This window comes from Mustela nivalis, assembly GCF_964662115.1.
Source record: "Mustela nivalis genome assembly, chromosome: 5".
In the NCBI taxonomy this organism is placed as follows: Eukaryota; Metazoa; Chordata; class Mammalia; order Carnivora; family Mustelidae; genus Mustela; species Mustela nivalis.
In genome coordinates this window covers 82,180,857-82,203,921 of record NC_139024.1, presented here as the reverse complement: position 1 = coordinate 82,203,921, position 23,065 = coordinate 82,180,857, and the positions used below count along the sequence as shown (strand labels likewise).

The 23,065-nt window shown below is 41.1% G+C and overlaps 1 pseudogene across 1 annotated transcript; it reads right to left on the bottom strand.

Annotated features, from left to right (window-relative positions):
- Window positions 1-2,488: 2,488 nt before the first annotated feature.
- On the bottom strand, window positions 2,489-20,983 carry LOC309864274 (amine sulfotransferase-like; annotated as a pseudogene). Its single transcript, XR_014316685.1, has 6 exons — window positions 20,842-20,983; window positions 10,367-10,575; window positions 7,044-7,167; window positions 5,936-6,030; window positions 3,984-4,175; window positions 2,489-2,733 (listed from the first exon to the last, which is right to left on the bottom strand). The product of XR_014316685.1 is annotated as an amine sulfotransferase-like (transcript).
- Window positions 20,984-23,065: the final 2,082 nt, after the last annotated feature.

Here is a 23,065-nt window from a genome sequence, read left to right as displayed (position 1 = left end):
AACTAGCCACAGATACCAAAGAGCATACAGGAGACAAAACTTGAACACATGGCCAGCAAAGGGAATAAGGTTTCCAGGTTTCTGTTTATTTTTGTTCCTTTTGTTTCTACAACAACCCTTCCCGTTGTGGGGCTGTTCTCATATCTCACGGAATGTGTTTGGGATCCCTGGCTTCTTCCCACCGTGGTAGCTTGTGACAAACAGAAATGCACCCACATATTTCCAGGCCACACTCAGAACCAGTTTCCTAGCACCATTTGGGGTCTTGGGGAGCAAGGACCCTGGCTCAACACCCATCCCACCAAACTCTGTCCTCAGTGGGCTCCGCTCCAGTGCTGTTCTGCCATTGGGTTACCAGTCTGCTTTAATTAAAGTCATTTCATAGGATGCTTTCTTTTGGGATCCTCTGAGGACAGAGACTGAGATTTGCATGGGGACTGGGAAGGACCTTCTGGAACACCACCTGTGAGAGAGTGATGGCAGCTACTCTGGGAAGAGGAGGAAACTGAACTGCAATGACAGAGTAGTAAGACCCACAGGTGATCAAACAGGGAGCTAAGGAGGTGGGCTGACCTTCAAGTTGCTTTAACTTGAGGCAGTTTTGCTGCTAGAGTTGGAATGCAGGGCATCAGCTGTGGCCCTGCAGCTGAAGGACACACTACCTGCACTGCTGCATGTTTTGTTTGTTCTTGGATTCACTTTTTTGATGAAATAAAGGCAAAAGAAAGATGAGGAGTATTTGTCTGAATCCATTCAGGTTGCCATCACAGGACAGCACAGACTGGGTGGCTTATAACAGCAGACAGACACTTAATAAATAAATAAATGAAAAAACCATGTCCCTTCAATGACTTGTTTGTGAATGTTCATAGTGGTATCATTCAGAATAGCCAAAAGCAGAAGTTACGTGTTTTGGTACAAGGACAACAAAATACATGGAAGGAGTCGTGCTTGAGCCTGGCACATATTGACTATATAGCTGGAAATGGCTAACTCTTATATGATTAATATGTTTATGGGGTGTCTGGGTGGATCAGAGCCCTTTATATCCTTGTGTAAAGCTGCAGCTCAGGAGAGAAATGAGGTGTGTTTCTTAAAAAAGATAAACAGAGCAAAAGTCAGTGGAAGTCAAGGCACATGAGCCAACCAGCAACCGCAAGCTGGACTGAAACACATAGCCATAGGAAGCGGGCCTGCAGAATCTGATGGGTGGCCGCACCCACACCCCCACAGCCCTGCAGACCTGCACTGTCTGCCCTGCTTCCTCTCAGCCAGCCTTACTACCAGAAACCCAGGAGATACATGAGCAGGCAAAGCTCCAGGAGCAGTGATCAGCAGTTGGAAAACAGAACTCAAAAATATCCTCCTCCCAATAGCTACAAATACCACAGAGGCCTGCTTTGGGTAAACTCCAGAGGAAATAAGCGAAGCTTGGATAAGGCCCCAGTCTCTGTACCAAATGACAGGAAAGAAAACACAAATTAATGCTGAGGGTACAAATATCTCTGAATGGGAAGGCTCAATTAGTGGCGATGCCAGTTTTTAAATGACTTTTTAGGAATAAAGCAGTACTCAGCAACATTTCTTTTTTTTTTTTTTAATTTTACTTTTTCAGTGTTCCAAGATTCATTGTTTATGCACCACACCCAGTGCTCCATGGAATACGTGCCCTCCTTAAGACCCACCACCAGGCTCACACGTCCCCCCATCTTCCTCCCCTCCAAAATCCTCGGTTGATTCCTCAGAGTCCACAGTCTCTCATGCGTCTTCTCTCCCTCCAATTTCCCCCTATTCACGTTTCCTTCCCTTCTCCTAATGCCCTCCGAATTATTCCCTATGCTCCACAAGTAAGTGAAAACATGTGATAATTGACTTTCTCTACTCAGCAACATTTCACTACAACTCGTCAGATGTTTATTAACTTATTTAAGAAATTCTGGCGTGGCTATGGGAAAAGTACATCATCAGAAAAATAAGTTGGCTCACGTGCATGAAACTGGAACCAGGTCATGTCTCTTTGAATTTATTAAAATGCCTATTTAAAATGTTGGCTCTTTGATAAATGGTCTTGGGTCAATTTGTTATGTGTGAGAAAAATATAGCTTTCTTACAACAGAAGAGAAAGAAAGATAGGATTTATGAATGCATGAAAATACTCGTGATGGCAACACTTAAAGTCAGACACAAAACCTAAGAGCCATAAAATGTAAGGTTGACTCACTACATAAAAATTAAAACCTAATGTGAAGAAAGGCTGTAAGTACCTTTTTTTTTATAAATGACAAGACTTCTATTATAAGATGTAAATTGATCACAAACTATGACCTTCTTTTTGGCCCAAGACCTTTGGAATTTCTGGACATAAAATAAAAACTCTTCCCTAATTATATGCCAAAACCAAGATGAAACCCTCTTCTGGACAGAAACTGGAATCCCCACCAATGGACAATAGGCCACAGATGGCATTTGATGAAGAGTTGGAATATTCGTAGTTATTCATCACTCAGGTTTTACAGTAATGACTCAGTGACAGTCAAAGTTGAAAGTATACAATTCAATATGTTTCCTTCTGAAAGTGCTTTCTTAAAGGATCTGTGCTTTGCTTCGCATTCTAGTCTTCATTCATGTCCCAGATGAACTCCAGGGGAAAATCTTTCATCTCCCTTTGGAAAATCTTGTCAAACCTTTCATTCTGCTCAACAGTCAGGTGATTTTTCCAGTCTCCGATGGTACCTGGGAAGAAAAAGAAGGCAACTGCATCTGTGAAGATTCCACAGAAGAGGAGGCTTGATACCTTAGTGGTGTTGGGAGAAGCATTGCTGGCACTCTCATTTTTCTCCCCATAAGGCCCCACACTGACTTCTGCACACGCCATGCCCTGTCACTCTCTCACCTCCTGGCCAGGGGGCAAACTCATCCTGGCAGTTATGCTGTAATTGAAGATCATTAGCCCTCCTAGTTTTCCTCTTAACCATTTCAGTCTGTCATTTTCAGGTGTGTGAAAGATGGAGTAACACAGAACATTTTCTTTTTTCAAAGAGAAACAGTGGTATGTGCAAGGACAAAGGCAGTTGAGAAGGGCCTTAGCATCGACAACACGGTAGGGCGTGTGGAGCATACAGGAAGGCAAGTCCCCACCTCAGGTGGGCTCCCAGGTACCAGTGGTCAATTTTTGAGTTGAACAGGAAAAGACATAGGAAGAGATTAAATGAAGGAAATCCTATTTTAGAGAAGTCAAAGCAAGTATTTCCTGCTACTTGACATAGAGGCATAGAACCCTTGACCGAATGCAAAATTTGTCTCTAATTCTGTATTATACATTTTCCATGTATTAAAATCATAAAATATCATTTAGAATGATTGTATAAATAAAAAAATATTTCAATATGTTCCAATGTATCAGTTATATAAGGAGCTATTCATTTAAAATTCCAGTCACCAGAGGTATGAGATATGGAGACAATGGCGATATTCCTATATGTATGATGTAAGATCTGGTTTCCTAGAGGACACATGACAGTCCTGCCCAAGAGCAAAAGTGCAGTGAATGTGTGTTCTTAAGCCATCCCCAGAGGAGCTTGAGGGTAAAGCACAGAGAAGGAAGAGCAGCCAGTGAGGGCCACAGACCTGTCATTACCTCTCCATCAAAAATGAGCCCAGCTGAGCCCACACTAATGAGGGGAAGCAGACTAAGACTAAATGAACAACCATTTGTGGAGGCATTGTTCTAGGAATCAGTAGATTGTCAGGGGGCCATGGGGAAGACCTTGTGACTGTATGTTACTCATTAGATTCATTCAGAGAACAAATACTAGAATCTCCATGTAGATAATCAGAAGAGATCATAGGAAATCATCTTTCTAGCCAAATGAACAGGCCCATGAGGGCCTATGATGTTAGGAGAGTCCACCAACAAACTTAGAAGCTACACTCTGGCCCATTGCTACCAGAGTGCTACTTGGCCACTCACTGTTCACCCTCACCTTTGCGAAGAAAATGACTTTTTACATTCAGCCCATATCCAATGGCTATTAGATTGTCATAATTTGCCAGTGGGTCATCCTTCATGTTCTCAAATGTGAGTAATAGAACTGTCTCACAACAGTATCCATATCCTCATCACTCAATCCTTTCCCCAGAATCTTGCAGATTTTTGACACAGAACCTCTGATATCCTGAAATAAATCAGAGTATGATAAATTTTGCACATTATAAGAAAGAAGACTTCAGCAAAAGTCACACCTAAGTATTGTTATGGGAGTGAAAAATGCAGGTACTTATGCTGGCTAGAAAAATGGAGTTGTACTATGAGAAGTGACTTGCTTATTCCTTCTTGATAAATTCATCTTTCACTGTTCTAGAAGCATATTTGGGTTTATTTAGGAACACTCATGTTCATTTTATCCGCGTTAACTCAGCAAATATTGGGGGAGCAGATACTTATATCAGACACTGCCCGTGCGAAGGAGCAAGGGCACAGAGGCACAACAGGGAATTGGAATTGGGAAGTCAGTACAAAGACCTATGGGCAGAGAGTAGCTGTGTAACAGAATTCAGAGAAAGTCTCAACAGAGATGTCAAATTTGTCCTGAGAATTCAAGCAAAAAGAGGCGTTTTCTAGATAGTCATACTGAAGGGGTGGAGTCCAGAAAAAAGAAAGAATATACGCAGTGTTGGGGTTGCATGAAGGTATGAGATACCAGGTCACAGGACCATCAGAATTTGAGTTTCCCTGGTGTAGCTTCACAGGCACATGGCTCAGGTGAGAAAGTGGGGAGAAGAGGCTGGAGGCAACGGAGAGGCCATAGTGTGAAGAATGTTACAAGGCCAATCACAGTCGGAGTCTCTCTTTGGTAGGTGTTACAGATTCAGCAAGTCCAGGAATGGTGTCATGAGCTTGGGGCAGGGATAACAGAAACCAGGGACAAATACTCAGCAGGTGGCAGCCCTTAATCTTGCCTGGCTTGCAGCTTTTTCTCCTCTTTCCTGCTTAGAGATCCCTGGTGGTGTTCAGGCAGCAGTGCCCAGTCCCTGTCCCATAATGATCCTGATTGATCCAAGATCCTCATGCACTCCCATTGCTCTCTACAAGACATTCATCTAGGGTGGCCACAATGCCCCAATTTTGGTATTTAAACAGAAAGATGAAGTCAAATAGAAGTGTAAAAGAGTGATTTTCCTCCCAGTGATGAGATGGTAGCAAAGCAAAGCAAGGAAGTCCTTCTTGTCCCACTTCCCTCTCTTTCTGCCATACATGCTGTCATCTGAGGACATCACTTTGGAGCTACAACAACCATCCTGCTACTATGAGAGGAGACATCATTGCCACACTAGATATGATAGGAAAGAAGGACAGAAAATGCCTGGGACATTCACGACATGCCGAGGATGCCACAAACACTATCAGGCTAGCCAGCCTCTGGGAGTCAGGTAATCAGTAATAGAACTTCTTCTGTTTTAATGCGTTCATCGTTGACTACTGGGAGCTTTATTTCTCCTAATCATACACAGACATTTCATTTAATTTTTCGTATAGTGCTTAAGCATACAGATAAGATTAAAGTTCCCCATGAGATGCATCCCACAATGATGAATGTAATATCTAGAAAGTTACCAGAATCAAAATGCAGAAAATTGATTTCATAATCCATCAAGGGGTGACCAAAAATCTGGCTCATGATAGTCAAACATGTGTATGGACTCATAGATAAACAGACAATGCCTTACACACAGTCAGTTAAAGAAAGTTCCAGTTAATTAATTGTAAAGGACAACCTGGTAATCAAGGTCCAGGTTGATAGAAGACGTCTCCTGTACACCTAATCTAGGATCTCAAATTAGATATTGTTTTTTGATTTTCTACCCATGAACAATCAATTCATTCGGTCAGGGTGCCTTTCAGCTGCCATGAAGTCTCTGATGTCATGTTTCTCACCTTCTTCATCTCCTCATACGTCATGAACTGAATGTTGAAGAGGCTTCTGTGCTCATACCAACCTTTGATGTGGTCAAACTAAAGGCTTCCCATCACTGTGAGAAAAACAGGTACATATTAGGGTAAATATGTTGAATAGATTGAGAAGAAACTATAGTTGTGGGAGGTGCAGGAATCTTATTAACACAGAAGGAAAAGGAAGTCTGTTTGCAGATACCTGATTTCCTCTAGCACCTGGTTATGGGAGAGCTATCCACTTTCCCGTGGGAAAGCAATTACATGAACTCAAGGAGCAATCAGTCTCTTAAAAATTCATTTCATATAGACAGAAAATCATCTACCCACAGGAAGAGAAAAACTGAACCCGGAGAACAGAGAAAGGAATCCTCTCCTCTTTGCTTCTCTCCCTGTTCCCAAAGACACACAGAGCTATTTCCCTGCCTCATGCAACATGAAGGCTCCCTGATGGGTTACTTGAGCTCTGCACAGAAACTAATGTTAGTTAAGTCTCCTGTTCCAGATCATCATCCCTACGTCTGTAGGCATATCTCTTGCTCAAGCAGGCACACTGGCACCTCAGAAAAGAATGCAGGGAGCACCTGGCTACCTCCCAGGATAGAATATACAGCACTTGATCATGGGGTTATCAGTTCAAGTCCCACACTGGGCTTAGAGAACACTTAAAAGATTTTAAAAAATTTTAAAAATTTTGAAAAGAGAAAGGACCGTGGAACAGAACATTGTCAAGTAGAGCTCCCCATGCAATATGCTGTGCACAGCCCAATCTTGTGATCTAAACTGAGATGCTTCTCTCTGAGCTAGAAGGGAAAACTGTAAGCTCATGAATTCCTTTTTCCATGGTTAGATGTAAATTTAAATATTTTCTGGTGATATAACTGTAACCTGACGGTCTCCTGAGAGGCAGGAGTAAGCAAAATTTCTAACAATGCCTGGTCATGGTCATCCAAGACAACACTACCAACTGCTTTGATACATTGATTACTGACCCTGTTCAACTTTATTTCATCTTCTCCCTGCCAAATTCACTAAGCTTAAAATTTTACTACAGGATGCCAAACATGTTGCTTATGCTATAAATTATAGTTACCTCTTCCTTCGAGAAATTGTTTCATGAATTACTCAAAGGTACCTGTAAATTGTAATATCACATTCTTTGCAAAGTGAAAATATGAGCACACAACATCTTTAGGGTTTCTGTATACATAAATAATCTGGAAAGAAAGGAGGTATTCATTATTTCCGAGGTTTTCATTCTCTCATATTTTTACCCTACTACCTTCTGAATGGATGAAGTTTATTTCTTAATTTACACTTTCCTAATCATATCATGTATATACTCAGCCCTCTTTGTATTTTGGATTTCCCCTTCTCAGCCATGCCTCTCCCTTTCTGATTGGCCTAGTGACTATCAATTACTCCTCAAGACACACCTCCCATGGTACCTCTTCTCAACTCACCCTGAAAGAGGGCAACAATAGCCTCTTGTCCCTATAGCAACCAACTAATACATGCCACAATGATCCATAGCCATAAAATTGTATATCAATAGGAAAAATGTACTAAGATATTTTCAAATCATCTTAGAAAATTCAGAGTGTGCTTTTTCATCCTTCAGCATATGGCTTACATAGTTCTTTTTTTTTTTTAAGATTTTATTTATTTATTTGACAGACAGACATCACAAGTAGGCAGAGAGGCAGGCAGAGAGAGAGGAGGAAGCAGGCTCCCTGCTGAGCAGAGAGCCCGATGTGGGGCTCGATCCCAGGACCCTGGGATCATGACCTGAGCTGAAGGCAGAGGCTTTAACCCACTGAGCCACCCAGGCACCCAGCTTACATAGTTCTTATTTATATATCTTCAGAGTGTAAACTACAGGTACTTTTCATGCAGTACTTACTTTAGTATTTTTTGTATTAGAGGAATATAGGATTCATTTAAAAAGTTGTTTGCTTTAAGCAATCCAAAGGCACACTTTCATAAAACACCTAAGCAACCCATTGACATTAGAATATAAAATATCATCAATCTTATTCGCTGTGTGTACAGAATATTCAGGGGCCCTGGATGAAACCCAAGGCTTGTATTTTCACTGTGCAGTGGCATGTATATATTGTGTGACTCTTTTGGGAAGCATCTAGGAAAGCTTTCAGTCACCTACTGCCTCCCTGCACATTGCCTGGAGCCAACCTTAAGCTAGGCGATGGGAAGATGATGAACACTGAGTGGTCCCATTGTACTAGAAATAGAGGGCTTCTCGCATGGGGATTACCTGATATCGACAAAGTAACTGATAATATCAAACAACTGTCAGCAGTGGTTGATATCTCCATAATGAAAGAAAAGATCCTTCTAAATATGAAGGAAGAAGTTCTTTTCATTCCCTTGCTGTGACTCTTCATGCCTCTTGATTCTGCCTTGAGAATAGCTTCTTGTCATTAATCTATATGTTTAGAGAAGTAAAATGTGACCTAGACCCAAAGGTACAACTGAGTCACTTATGCCACCTTGTTCTGATACTAACACTCTTAGGTAGATAATGACACATTTTTAAATACAGGAAATGTTGGAAGTGGAATGGTTTGAAGATAAAATCAAAATACCATCAGGAGGTACACATACCACCTTTCTTCTTAAGGAGGGAAGGCAATGAGTGGAGGTTTCTAATGTGGGGTCATTGACTGGGAATGGTTTTTTGAGAGCTGTTTACTGCGATCCTTAGAGCAGATTGCTATTGAGGTTTTTGAAGACAAAAGACAATAGCAAGTAGTTATTTTAGAAAGGGGAGGGGAGAGCAAAACATTTAAAATGTAAATTTGAGAATTGAGGCCATTAAAGTAAAACGAAGATACGACTTTTAAGTGTATTGGTTTTTTCCTAGTACACTACCAGATTCATGAACACAGGTACAAATATACACATATTGGGTTTCACCAGAATTAGGTGTTGGCAGCTGATCATAATAGAGTTGACTAGGGCAAGGGAATTGAGACAAAGGTGATTTGAATGTCAAATATGGAGCTATTGGTGGGTGTGAAGAAGTGGAAGAGATGGATGAGAGAGTGTGGAGAGGGAGTGGAGAGGTGGAGGGGGAGGGGAATGGAGATACGAATGTGGTGACTGGTCACTCCAGGGACACCTGAAAGGAGTGGGAGGCAAAGAAGGCAGCTCTCAGAGAACAAGGTGCTTCAAGTCAGGATTCAAGGTAGGGCAATTACTGGCGATGCCTTTGTTCATTCACTCAACTCTACTACCCTCTGGACACTCCTCTGTGTACTGCAAACTCCATCTCTCTCATGTTTACACTCTGGCCAGAAATGGACAATAAATAAACAGGTACACAGATGGCAAATGGTGTCAAGAATAAAGGCAGGTTTATACCACCTTATAAACTCTGGAGGTTGGTGGAGGAAAAAGGTCGCTGGTGATGGTGTCAATACTAAGAGGTTTGGCAGGACTAGAGGTATGGGAGGCCAGTGCAGAGCCTGAGGAGGTCAACATGAAGGAGGCAATCCTGCACTTGCATGACCCTGAGAATGACTGCCTCTTTCCCATTGACCCCGCTGGGGCAATTTGGCTCACCCTTGTCTGGTGCTGACAAAAGACCATTCACTTCAAGTTAGAAATAATCCCATGAGCAACAGGAGTAGAGGGAGAGTGGAAAGTCATGAGTCAAGAGCTGAAATTATCAGTGGATGGAGGTGACTGATCCAGGGAGACGGAGAGACAATTCTTCAGCAGAGATGAATGATTTCCTCTGAGGTTCCCTCGGAATTCCAAGGAACAAGGTACATTTAGAGAGGAAGTAGGCAAAAGAGGTGAAGTGTGAAAAGGAAAGAGGGAGGGCATGCAGAGTAAACAGAAGAAATTGCTAGCATTGTATACACCCTTGCTAATACAGCTGATTCAAAAATGAAAGGATATATTTTATATATGATATTATAACACACTGTATAAAGTAAATTAAATGGACACATATATGCTCTTTCATTTTCTAATGGCTGCATTACTTGTATAATCAGAAAACAAAGGGTGCAAGATAAAATCTGATACTAGAAGAAAACAGATGGCTCTTGAAAATTGAAGTAAAGGGGTGCCTGATCGGCTTAGTTGGTTTAGTGTCTGCCTTCAGCCTAGGTCATGATCCCAGGGTCCTGAGATCAAGTCCTGCATGGGAGTGGAGGTGGCAGAAGGGGCCCTTTACAGCAGGGAGCCTATTTCTCCCTCAACCTGCCCTGCTTATTCCCTCCCTCCCTCTCTCTCAATTAAATAAAGTCTTAAAAGAGAAAACTAAAGTGTTTAAAATGCTACATTTGCCAACAGCTGGATGAGTGCACAGTGTTGATATCCTGAAATGAAATGAAATAGTGAAAAAGAGCAGTTAGCTCTCAGCAGTCAGAGCCTATTTCCTACTTTGGCTTTTTTGTTCTTCAGCCCACTGGGAACCAAGTAGTATGGGAGGTGGATAGAGAAGAGACGAGGGGATGGTCTTTCCTCAAAATCCATTTCTGGAGTTTTATACTCAAAGAAGGGGACTCTTTCCTTGGTTTCCAGTTTTCCAGTACCTTTGCGATGTTCCTCAGAATAAATCAGACTTAATAATTGCTGAAACCAGATGGTTCCTGTAAAAGAAATAATTTTGTTTTCAATGATGATCCAAAATGGAGGTAGATATATCATGAATTTTTAATCAGAGTTTGTTACTATAATAAGTACAATGTGATTTCATCTGAATGGGATTGTTAATATATGTAAATGCAGTGTGGGAGAAAGAAAGCAAACGTGGCCTTTCTTTTCCTGTTTCAGGAGATGCTCCACCTGAAACTCCGTGGGCAGTGTCCCACAAAGTTATATTTTTACTCTTCTGTGTTTCTTCTGCTTCGCATATGGGTCTTTCAAATGATCTTCTATGCCTGCCTCTCTACTTCCTTCCCCAACCCCACTCCTAGAACATGAGCCAAAAGAAGCCAAGGAAAAGGAACTCAGTGGAAGGAGGCAGTTCCCAGCTTTGCAGGCTTCCCCATGTTTGCTTCTGTTTCCTGTGATCTCCCCTTCAGGAAACAATGTTCATTATAATTCCCTAAAGGAGGCTCCTGGACACCTACATGGAGACGGGAAGGGAAAGACGATGCAGAATGTTGGACCTTTCGCTTTTAGCGGGATGTTACCATTCTTATGATGACTATTTCACCTAATTTCACTTAGAGTGGACATTTGTCACAAAGTATGTGGGTGTAATTGCCTGATAATTTTCCTTATGGTTCATGTACGTGCTTCACATATGGGGCTTTAAGGTTGAAAACACACCTCATACAGGTCATGCTTCTGACATATCCAGGCAATGCTTTAAAAAGACTTACCACAACAAAAAGTCAAATACTGAAGCTGTTATGCTGAAAATAAATAAATTTAATTTAAAAAAATAATAAAATTAAAAAAAAAAAACACAAAACTCACAGGCCCCAGAAAGACTCAAATCACCTTCTGAAATGAGAAAACCCACTGGCCCCTTGTCCATTCTCATCCCTGGCTTCCTTCCTGAGACCATCCCATCACCCATGCTAAGTAGCAGCACCCAGTGAGCAAGATCACCATTGGGCACACATTCCCTGCGACAGGTGCTGCTGGTGTGCCCCTTATCTGGTCCACCCAGATAACACCTCCAGTGTTGCCCAGGAAAGACCAAGGCCACAAGAGACCTTTGTGCTACCACAGCTGGAGCTCAAACTGAATGAAAACTCTTTGTTATAAGGTTCTGAAAGTCTTTCTGGCATCCTTTCAGCTTTCCCAGATAACAGACACTGCTTCTGCAGGAGGGATCACAGCTTCAGGGTAGCTGAGAAGTTATCTAGAATGCCACAGTTCTATAGAGACTCAATGAGAGAATGCAAAATCTCTGCACAGATTCAAAAATTCAAATGTGTTCAGCTTCTCCCACTTCACCTTTCTTTTTGTCTTTTAAGATTTTATTTATTTTTTGAGAGAGGGAGAGTGACAGAGAGGGATAACAATAGTGGGAAAGGGCAGAGGGAGAAGCAGAGTCCCCATGAGCAGGGACCCCAATGCAAAACTCAATCCCAGGATCCTGGGATCATGACCTAAACCAAAGGCAGAAGTTAACTGAGGTACTCAGGCGCCCATGCCACTTTCATTCACATTGTGTCCTTCTGTCTCTCTTTCTTTCTTTCTTCCTTTCTTTCTCTTTCTTCCCTTCTTTTCCTTCCTTCCTTCTTCCCTTTCTCCTCCCTTCATTTCTTTCTTTTTTTTCACCTATTTCATGGTCAGGTGTTAGCATGATGATGTACTAAGCTTTTCCCTACAGTTATTCATATTGTAACACCACTGATGCTCTGTAGGCCCTCCCTGATCTGTTTATTCCTTTATCTCATCTCTGGCTTCCATCCTACCCCTATCCCCACCAGAGACAAGCAGGCTTTGGGGCTTAAAATGCATTCTTTGCTGAATGTGTTCTTATGAAATACGTATTGTTGTATGTGTTTGTATTTTCAATCCATGGGCATCATATCTTTCTGTTTACCACTGTGTACTGTGGTTTCACATTTATTTATATGCTACGTCTGATCCGTTGTGTCTAACAGATGCTGTTTCAGGGTGTGCATTCCCACACTGACCTGTCTGCTCACCCCCAATAAACACCCCCCCAAACAATCTGAGTGTACACTCTCACTCTTGTTCCCTATGCACCTGCATGAGATTTTCTTGGAGGCAAATAGGCAAGACAGGAATTGCCTCCTATGTCTGGATTGTGGTTGTGCAGGGAGTAGCAGATGGCTCTCCAGAGAAGCTGCTTCAATCTACTCTCTCAAGGGAATATATTAATGTGTGCAGATTTCTGTGCACTCCCTGTCAGCATTCAGAGTTATCCACCCCTCCATTGTTGGTCAGTCCAGGAGATGTAAATGAACAAATCATTGTTTCCCAGTTTGGGGAAGTTGTTGGTATTGGTGGACAGTGATTTTTTTTTTTCTGCACATTTCCCGCTTGCTTCTTTGGCTCTTTTTATACTCAGATTGTTGTCCCCTACTTCCTGATTTGTAGTCCTACTATGTTGTGGATATTAATTTTAAATTGTCAATATTGCAAATATTTTCTCTCTTTCTGTTCCCTATTATATGGACTTAACCAAGATAATATGTTTCTGCACAGTGAAGGAAACAATCAACAAAACTAAAAGGTAATCTCCAGAATGGGAGAAGATACGTGCAAATGACATATCTCATAAAGGGTTAGTATCCAAAGTCTCCAAAGAACTTTTCTAACTCAATAAGTAATCCAGTTAAGAAATGGGTAAAAGAAATGAATAAATATTTTTTCCAAAGAAGACATACAGATGCCTAACAGACACATGAAAGATATCAACAATCATTCATCATCAGGGAAATACAAACCAAAAGTGCAACGAGATAAAACCATACACCTGTCAGATGGCTGAAATTACAGCCCAGGACACATCACATGTTGGTGAGGATGAGACAAAAGAGAACACTCTTGTACTGTTGTTGGGAATGTAAACTGGTGCAGGCACTTGGAAAACAGTATGTAGGTTCCTCAAGAAATTAAAAATAGAACTACCCTGTAACCCTTGCAACTGCAATACCAATTGTATTTACCAAAAGGCACAAAAATCCTGAAATAAAGGGATAAATGCACCCCCCGCCCCGTTTGTAGCAGCATTATTAACAAGAGCCAGATGATGGAAAGAGCCCAAATACCCATTGACTGATAATGAGATAAAGAAGATGAACAATGGACTATTACTTGACCATCAAAAAGAATAAAATCTTGTCATTTGCTATGATGTAGATGGAACTAGAGCATATTATGCTAAGCAAAATAAGTGAGGCAGAGAAAGACAATATGATTTCACTCATACTGTGGAATTTTAGAAACAAAATAGATTAACATGGGGGTAGGGGATAGAGGCAGAAACCATAAAAGAGTCTCTTAACTACAGAAAACAACTACAGGGAACAGAGGGGAATGATGAGAATGATGAGATAGAGGAGATTCTTAAGAAAATGGGTCATCAATCAGACTGTTCCTGAGTTTAAATCCTTTGTAATAAATGGGTAATCTAGTAAGTAAAATGTTTTCCTGGGTTCTGTGAGGTGCTTTAGCAAATAAATTAAACCCAAGGAAGGGGTCATGGGAATCTCCAATCTACAGTCAGTTAGTTGAAGCCCAGGTGACAATGCGGACTTGTAATGGGCATCTAAAGTGGGGAGAGAAGCAGTTTGTGGGATTGAGCCCTTAAGCTGTGGGATCTGAAACTATCTCTGGGCAGACAGTGTCAGAATTGAGTTGAATGGTAGGACACCTAGCTGGTGTTGGAGAAATGCTTGGTTTTATGGAAAAATATTGGTGTCAGAATCATAAGTTGTCTACCAAATATCCAAGTGGATATGACAAAAGGTCAGTTGGATATTTGGATCTGGAATTCAGCAGGGATTTTGGAGCTAGCATATAGATATTATTTACAGATATAAGAACAGACGAGAGCAAAATAGAAGTAGGAATAACCCCCATTCCTTGAATATTGGCAGGTACTGGGCACATTTAAATTAACTTACTTGTATTCATTTTTTAGTTTATCTTTGTGTACAGTGTAAGAGAAGGACCTCAACGTGAGACAGGAATCCATCAGAATCCTAGAGGAGAACATAGGCAGTGATCTCTTCGATATCAGCCACAGCAACTTCTTTCAAGATATGTCTCCAAAGGCAAAGGAAACAAAAGTGAAAATAAACTTTTGGGACTTCATCAAAATCAAAAGCTTCTGCACAGCAAAGGAAACAGTCAAAAAAAACAAAGAGGCAACCCATGGAATGGGAGAAGATATTTACAAATGACAGTACAGACAAAAGGTTGATATCCAGGATCTATAATGAACTCCTCAAACTCAACCCACACGAAACAGTCAAACATATCAAAAAATGGGCAGAAGATATGAACAGACACTTCTCCAATCAAGACATACAAATGGCTATCAGACACATGAAAAAATGTTTATCATCACTAGCCCTCAGGGAGATTCAAATTAAAACCACATTGAGACATCACCTTACACCAGTTAGAATGGCCAAAATTAACAAGAAAGGAAACAACATGTGTTGGCGGGGATGTGGAGAAAAGGGAACCCTCTTACACTGTTGGTGGGAATGCAAGTTGGTGCAGCCTCTTTGGAGAACAGTGTGGAGATTCCTCAAGAAATTAAAAATAGAACTTCCCTATGACCCTGCCATTGCACTCCTGGGTATTTACCCCAAAGATACAGATGTCGAGAAAAGAAGGGCCATCTGCACCCCAATGTTTATAGCAGCAATGGCCACGGTCGCCAAACTATGGAAAGAACCAAGATGCCCTTCAACGGACGAATGGATAAGGAAGATGTGGAGTATTATGCCTCCATCAGAAAGGATGAATACCCAACTTTTGTAGCAACATGGACGGGACTGGAAGAGATTATGCTGAGTGAAATAAGTCAAGCAGAAAGAGTCAATTATCATATGGTTTCACTTATTTGTGGAGCATAACAAATATCATGGAGGACAAGGGATGTTAGAAAGGAGAAGGGAGTTGGGGTAAATTGGAAGGGGAGATGAATCATGAGAGACTATGGACTCTGAAAAACAATCTGAGAGGATTGAAGTGACGGGGTGGGTGGGAGGTTGGGGTACCGGGTGGTGGGTGTTATAGAGGGCACGGATTGCATGGAGCACTGGTTGTGGTGAAAAAAATAATACTGTTTTTCTGAAAATAAATAAATAAATTTAATTTTAAAAAATTAACTTACTTGTAGCAACAATCCTAAGAGAGGTAGTATTACCATATTGCCATTGAGATGGAAAATGCTAGTCAGAAGCCAAAATCTATGCTTCCCTTCATTCATAGAAATAAATTTTAGCTGGAATTTAGACACCAGCCAGGTGCCAGGTGTTACCTCTTCCAGACCTCCTTGCAGTACATGGGTCAAGAAAATTAAGGTCTTCCCACAGAATATTAATAGAAATGATGTGGATCACCTTCAGATTAGGGCACATGAGGCAATGCTGCGTATCAGCCATGCTATCTAACCCTTCTCTACTGACAAAAATGGTGATGACCACAGCTGCTTTAGAAGCCATGGGCTAAACATGGCAGAAATGTTCTAAACCTGGGTTCCTGGATAACTGCATAGGACAGAGCCACCTGACAAACTAGAACACTCACTTTGGACTATTATGTGAGAGAGCAATCAACTCGTTTGTTCTTTAAGTTCCTGAATTTTGTTACTCTCTCTGTTTGCAGCAGTTTATTTGGTCATCTAATACAATCATTTTATGAATGTTTGAAGAAGTTAAGATACCCAAGGTCACAGAGCTCGGACCTAAATCTGTTTCTATCTAATTCCAATACTTTGACCCATATGGTGTAGCCATAAGCTACACCTCTCGCATTCATTGCCTCAGGCCAATAAAGATTGAGAAGTATATTAGAATGTGGGAATATATGAGTCCCCAGTTCAGAGCCAGCCTTACGTTATAGGTCAGTGAGCACAGCCAGCTACAAATATTGCCATTTGGTAGAGAAAATTGAAGAGTATGTGGTTTGTACAACTCATATCCTGGAGAAACTTTGTGGAAAAGTTGGAGGTCTTTCTCATAACCACAAAATAAATGTGTTGCTTGGTGCCTACATTACATATGGAGGGGAGACCTGGTAAGGGTCATGGCCAGTGAGCTCTTTTACCTTCCATAAGAGTCATACTCAGTTCCTCAGAATATCTGGGGAACTTGATTCCCCAAATCTCTCTTCAAGATATCTGAAATGTTATGAAGTATCAGTGAGGAAGAAGATGTTTTGTTTTAGTTTCCATGACAACTAAATAGAGAGGCAAAGAACTGCTGTGAGTTTTAAAAGGACTCCTTGCCTGGGCTGGGAAAGAGCAGTCTTGACCTTCTTTGTGAATCAGACTAATGCCATCTTGGACAAATCTGCCACTATGACTGCACTGTGACCTAAAGCCTTCTTGAGCATAGACCCTTACCCCCACCCACTTTTTTTCTTTCCATTTAATCACGCTTTTAAGTATACTCTTGAAGTACACATGATGTGTATATATACTCGGATTTACTCTAGAGATATGACTATGATTCTTAAATATTTTCTTCTGAGTGGTCTCTAGGTCTATAAAAGCAGGTCTTATGGAAGGTGGGGTTGAGGGATCTATTCATCTTGAAGTGTCCCAAGGCATGATTCTGTCTGTAAGTCCCCTCAATAAACAATTTCTTGTCAAAAAAAAAAAAAAAGAAAAAAGAAAGAAAGAAAATGGGTCACCAACAAGGAAATGACTCATTTATAGGAGGAGGTCACAGCCATTGAGACTAAGCTTGAACAGAAATGCAGTGACCACCACAATCTGCTACAGGCCTGCCACATGCAGGACATCAGTTGAGCACTGTCTAAGGACACTATGGAAAGCATTAGTGAGAGGAAGTGTAGCCCCTAGGAGGAGGATTCAGTGAGTGGTTCCCAGTGAACCTCCAGTAACTCTGTGTGAGAAGCCCTCATTGAGATTGACTACAGTGACCTGTGTGAAGATCTGAGGATGCTCAGGCTGAGGAGATCAAATAAGAGATGAATACAATGAAGCAGAAGCTGAATGAGCAGCGAGTGTACTCCAGCATATAGGTGCCCCTGACATGAAAGCTGTGGAAAACCTGGGAGGTGTCTGAGACAACTTTCAGGAGACCCCAGATGAGCCCAAATGCAAGCCAGGAAAGCCAAACAGGCATTCGAAGAGATCAAGAAAGAGCACTTTGACTGCTTCAATACTTGCTTTGAATCTGTGGCCACCAACATCAATGAGATTTACAAGCCTTATTGGCAACAGAGTGCCCAAGCATTTCTGAGTCCTGAGAACCCTGAGGAGCCCTACTAGAATGGCACCAACTCCAACTATGTGGCTCTTGGCAAACGCTTCTGGTCTATGGACAACTTGTCAGTGTTTCAGGGAACAGTGGCAGCTCTAGCCTTGTTCCTGGCCATCCACAATAAGAAGCCAGCTCCCTTCATTATTCTGGATGAGATCTATGCTACCTGGAATGACACCAACATTGGCTAGATGGTCAGTTACACAAAGGAGTAATCAACTTGCCACTTCCGGGACATTGTCATCTCTTTCAAGGAGGAGTTCAGCACCAAGGCTGAGAGCCTCCTTGCTATCAACCTTGAGCAAAGAAACTATGTCGGCAGCAAAACCTGACCTTCCACCTCACCAAGTACCCAGATGCCACCGCCAACCCCCAATGAACAGGAGCATAATTCTGTCCTCCTGCCCTGTCTCTGGCCATAAGCTACACCCCTCCCAACCTCTGGATATTTAGCCACAACCTTCCCCTACCTCATGTTCCTAACTGGTGTAATCATAGGATTCAGGCACCGCTGACAAGTACTAAGTGGAACAGAGGTGACACTAGGTCTGTAGCAAAAATTCCTCAGCTACAAGGAGCACCCAGGCCTTTGGAAGGAGGTGCTGAGCTGAACTGAACTGAACAGGGCCATCTGTTCCTGATTTCTCATGGTCAGCAGAATCATATTTGTACATGCTTTGAATGACAGAAGAGGATGATCACCTCCAGGCTTCCCGAGCTGAAGCTTGATGAATTGGTAGGATTTGGTTGGGCACTAGGAGCAGAGCCTGGGCTCTAAGAACAGACAGCTTTGGGTTCTAGTCTCTTTTTAAAATCACTTACTTGTTTGTTGTTGGGCACATCTTTTGACATTTCCGTGCCTCTGTTTCCTCATCTGTAAAAATGGAGCTAACAATATGACCTACCCCATAGGATTTAATCAAGTCAAGCTCCTTGCTGGCAGCCCTACCTCTGATTGGAGCCCAGTATGCACCGACCCATCAGAAGATAAGCCTTCTCATACTTAGACCCCTGAGAACTCTGACCCAGTTGTTGGGGACAGAAAGAGCTTCCAGTCTGGGACATGCTAAATGCCTTGGATATTGAGAGTGTTCCAGGGCTCCAGTGGGATTTACCTGGTACATGAAGTGCCCAAGGAAGCCTGTAGCTTCAATCATATGGTATCCAGGTGCCTGGGTTCCAACCTGGATTGTGAGGAAGTAGGGGAAAGGTACCCTGTGCCATATCCTGGGCAAATGTGTGTGAAGGTTCCTCTGGGAACTAAGTGTGTCAGCTGCAGGTATTGTGCAGAGGAAGTACAGCCTGCTGCTATGAGGTCAATATTTGCTTCTTCATATATACTGTCAGACCATCACCTTTTCCTGATTGTCTTCTGCATTCTTGTTTTGTAAATGTTCAACCAGATCTGATTACTCAAGTGTCCCATGAATCCATTCTCTAAGACAGATTTATAAGAAGATCTAACCCCCTTTGACTACCATTGGCCATCTCTCTCAAACTGCTGTCACGTATGCTAGACTCTTTTGAGACTTTTATATATATGAGTTCATTGAAACTGTTATGGTGTATTTAATACAAATGGTATATTGAGTCGTTCTGCAATTTGCCTTCTTCACTTAACCTTGTTTTTGATATCTATGCATGTTATTTTTGCTAAATGTAGCTTCAACTCATCCTTTGCAACTGCCTAATAGAGTGTCATCATATGGCTCTGTCCCACCTTCCCCGTTTCTTTTGTGATAGCTAGTTATGACAGCTTTCCACTTTGCTATTACAGAACATGACACAGGAACACTGTGTGTGTGTGTGTGTGTGTGTGTGTGTGTGTGTGTGTGAGTGTTGTGTGTACATGTGCGTGTGTATGTGTGTTTACCAAGGTTGCTTCCTTGAGGTTCAAAGCAGAGTCATAAGCTATTTATGTTTTTGTTTTAAATAGATACTTCTAAACTGCCTTCCTGTACTGTGACTCAGTATTTTTCTTGAGGTTGTCTTAAGTATAACATTATTATCTCCTTTAGTTTCATCATAAGCAGTGACATCTGTAAAACCATGGATTTGATGTGCTAATTATATATTTTTCTAATACATATTAAAAGGCACAACTCAAAAAAAGTTTTCTGTACAACAAAGAAAACTATCAACAAAATGAAATGTCAGCCCATTAAGAGGGAAAACAATTTGGAAATAATTTATGATTAAGCATTAATATAAAAACATATCAAGAACTCATACAACACAATAGCAAATATAACAAAACCAATTAAAACATGGGCAAAGGCTGTGAATAGATGTGACCATATATATACACACAGATATATATGTACCTATACATTGTACATACATCTGTATGTTTTAGTCTGATCAGAGTGCTATAGCAAAAGTAGACCCAAATAGCTGGGGATTATTACACATCATAGTGTTAGTAAAAGATAATTTTCCTCCTTCTCATGCACTTGGAGAGTAAATACAACTTCACCTCTCTGTCCAAAGTAGCCGCCTGAATGGCAAATATTTCTGCATCGTTTCCAGGCCACTTTGGCACCGTAGTGTTTGATAGGGTGTCTTCAACATGGCTACTTCTGTATTTTCTCTGTTTCCTTGTCCACATCAAAAATAACTTCTAGGGACACCTGGGTGGCTCAGTCAGTTAAGCATCTGCCTTCAGTTCAGGTCATTATCCCAGGTCCTGCTTCTCCCTCTGTCTGCCGCTCCCCCTGCTTGTGTGCTCTCTCACTGTCTCTGTCTCTGACCAATAAATAAATAAAAAATCTTAAAAAAATAACTTCTAGCTCATTGTAAAAGACCTACTTCATAAGATATTAAATTCAGTTGACACTATAATATCCAATAGATAAGTGTATATGTCCATATAGAATACTACTAAAAAAACAGAGTTCCCACACTTTAAAAGTATCATGGTACTTCTTAGATTAACTATTAGAACAGAGAACTCACCAGATTTGGGGTATGTGATTATGAAGACATCATTTTCTCTGATTTCAAAATTATCTAAATTTTCTATAAAGCTAATATCAAGTGATGAATGATTAAAATAATATCCTTTAAATCTGAATAAGAATTTCTCCATGTCTTCCATACTTCGGTCACCTGCAAGAGAGAGACAAAACGACTGGAAAGAAATTAATAAAATTTTATGTTTTCTTTCCTCTGTCTCTCAGTTGTTGACCATATGCTGAGAAAAGAAATTGATATTTTGTTTTCTTCACAGTCACTGAAAACTGGCTGGCTCTGAAAGTTACTGTCCTGGGTTCTGTGTGTGGGTTTGGTCCAATGCCAGGAGACAGATGTTCATGGGCTAGTGGTTAGTTTTATGGGTATGTGCTCCATTTTTATAGCTACAGGGAAAAGGGTTTGAAAATATTTTTTAAAAGATTTTGTTTATTTATTTGACAGAGAGAAAGATCACAAGTAGGCAGAGAGACAGGCAGAGAAAGAGAGAGGAGGAAGCAGGCTCCCTGCTGAGCAGAGAGCCCGATGAGGCACTTGATCTCAGAACCCTGAGATCATGACCTGAGCCAAAGACAGAGGCCCAAACCACTGAGCCACCCAAGTGCCCCTGAAAATAATTTTGTAGTTGCAAAAAAGATACTTTAATCAGAAGGCATACATATATATGTATACATACACATACAAATGAACATACAAGTTGAACTTGAACAAGCTTCAGACACACTCACCTCCCAGCACTCCTTCATCATCTGGGCTTTACTTTCTCCCATATCTGAAGTACAATGTGTTAGCTTTCAGCAGGTTTCTGGAAGCTTTTCTTTATGTTTTCTGGGTGGGAGTTATGTATTCATGATCTCTTTGGTAACTTTAAATTTTGTTTTATTTCTTAATGTGCCACTTGTTTAGAATGACTGGGGTAGTGCAAGCAGGAGTTAACAGACATGACTGTCTTCCAGTTTCCATTTGAGCAATTCAGCTATCCACTATGACAAAACGAACAAAGGCACAATGTAAAAGTCCAAAAGAAAACACTCAAATAATGGGTGATACACAGAAAGTGGAAACCCAGCCTCATGAGTCATCATTTATGTTCATACTTTGCCTTTCATTGTTATCCCTCACTCACCACATGGAAGATAATCTTTAAGGCTATGAGTCCTGAAGTTACAGTGGACTTGTGGGTTCTTCCAGATTACTCTAAGTGTCTTCTTTCTATTTCCAATGTACTTGGACATAGGAACAGTGGAGAAAATCAGATTCAGGATCACACAGATTGAAAACCACTCCAGAATGCCCCTGAAAGGGTCATTATAAGTCAGAGGGAAATAAGAAATCTTTAAAATATATTTGACAGCTATACTGTTACTAGAAGACAGAAGGCTGATAGACTCTCTTTATAAAGGAGAATTGGGAAAACTGCAAAGTAGTTGGAATCATCACCATGAATGGGTAGCCAGGGAAGAAATGGGGACCAGACAGGGAAGGGGAGAGGAAGGGAGAGGAGATAAGTTATTCTGCCACTAGAGTTATTTAAGGCTCCTCATCATTGCTGTCCTTGGTATTCAAAGAAACAACCTAATTTACAACTCCATACCCACTGGGCTCTAATGTTGACTTCCATTATCAAGGAGCACTGGCTCCTTAACAGTAGCGAGTTCCATGTCTTGGGATCAAAACAGTTTCAATGAGCCTTAACACCTTGACCTTCTCATGAAGGAAACATAATTCTACCATCTTATATTCTACTTATATTACATCCTAGTATAGTTACTACTCTCATGGTGAATTAAGTATTTCTTTTAGTGTAAGTACTTAAATCTCTAAATAATATTTGGAATCAGAAAATGGCTCAGTTCATTGAAAATCAAAGCAAAAGGAGGACAGTGTAGTCTTGCTTCCTGCATAGGAGCTGATACCTTACACATTTTTAGCCTAGTGTTTAGAAAAACACCAAACACCTAAAACTGCATAACTAGTGAGTACAGTCAAGAGAAAGGAAGCAGAGAGTATGTTATCCCAAAAATATCAATTTGGCATGTGGCTGATGTTTTAGTTGAATGCAATTAAGACCCAGCAGACTCACAATAGCTTTCTACCTTCTGCTTAAAAGAATTTAGATAGAGAACTACATCAGGAATAGAGCTCCTACCACATGTAACTTTTTCTTTCAGAAAGACTGAAAGTGTGGTGGTGGCATGGTACACATCTC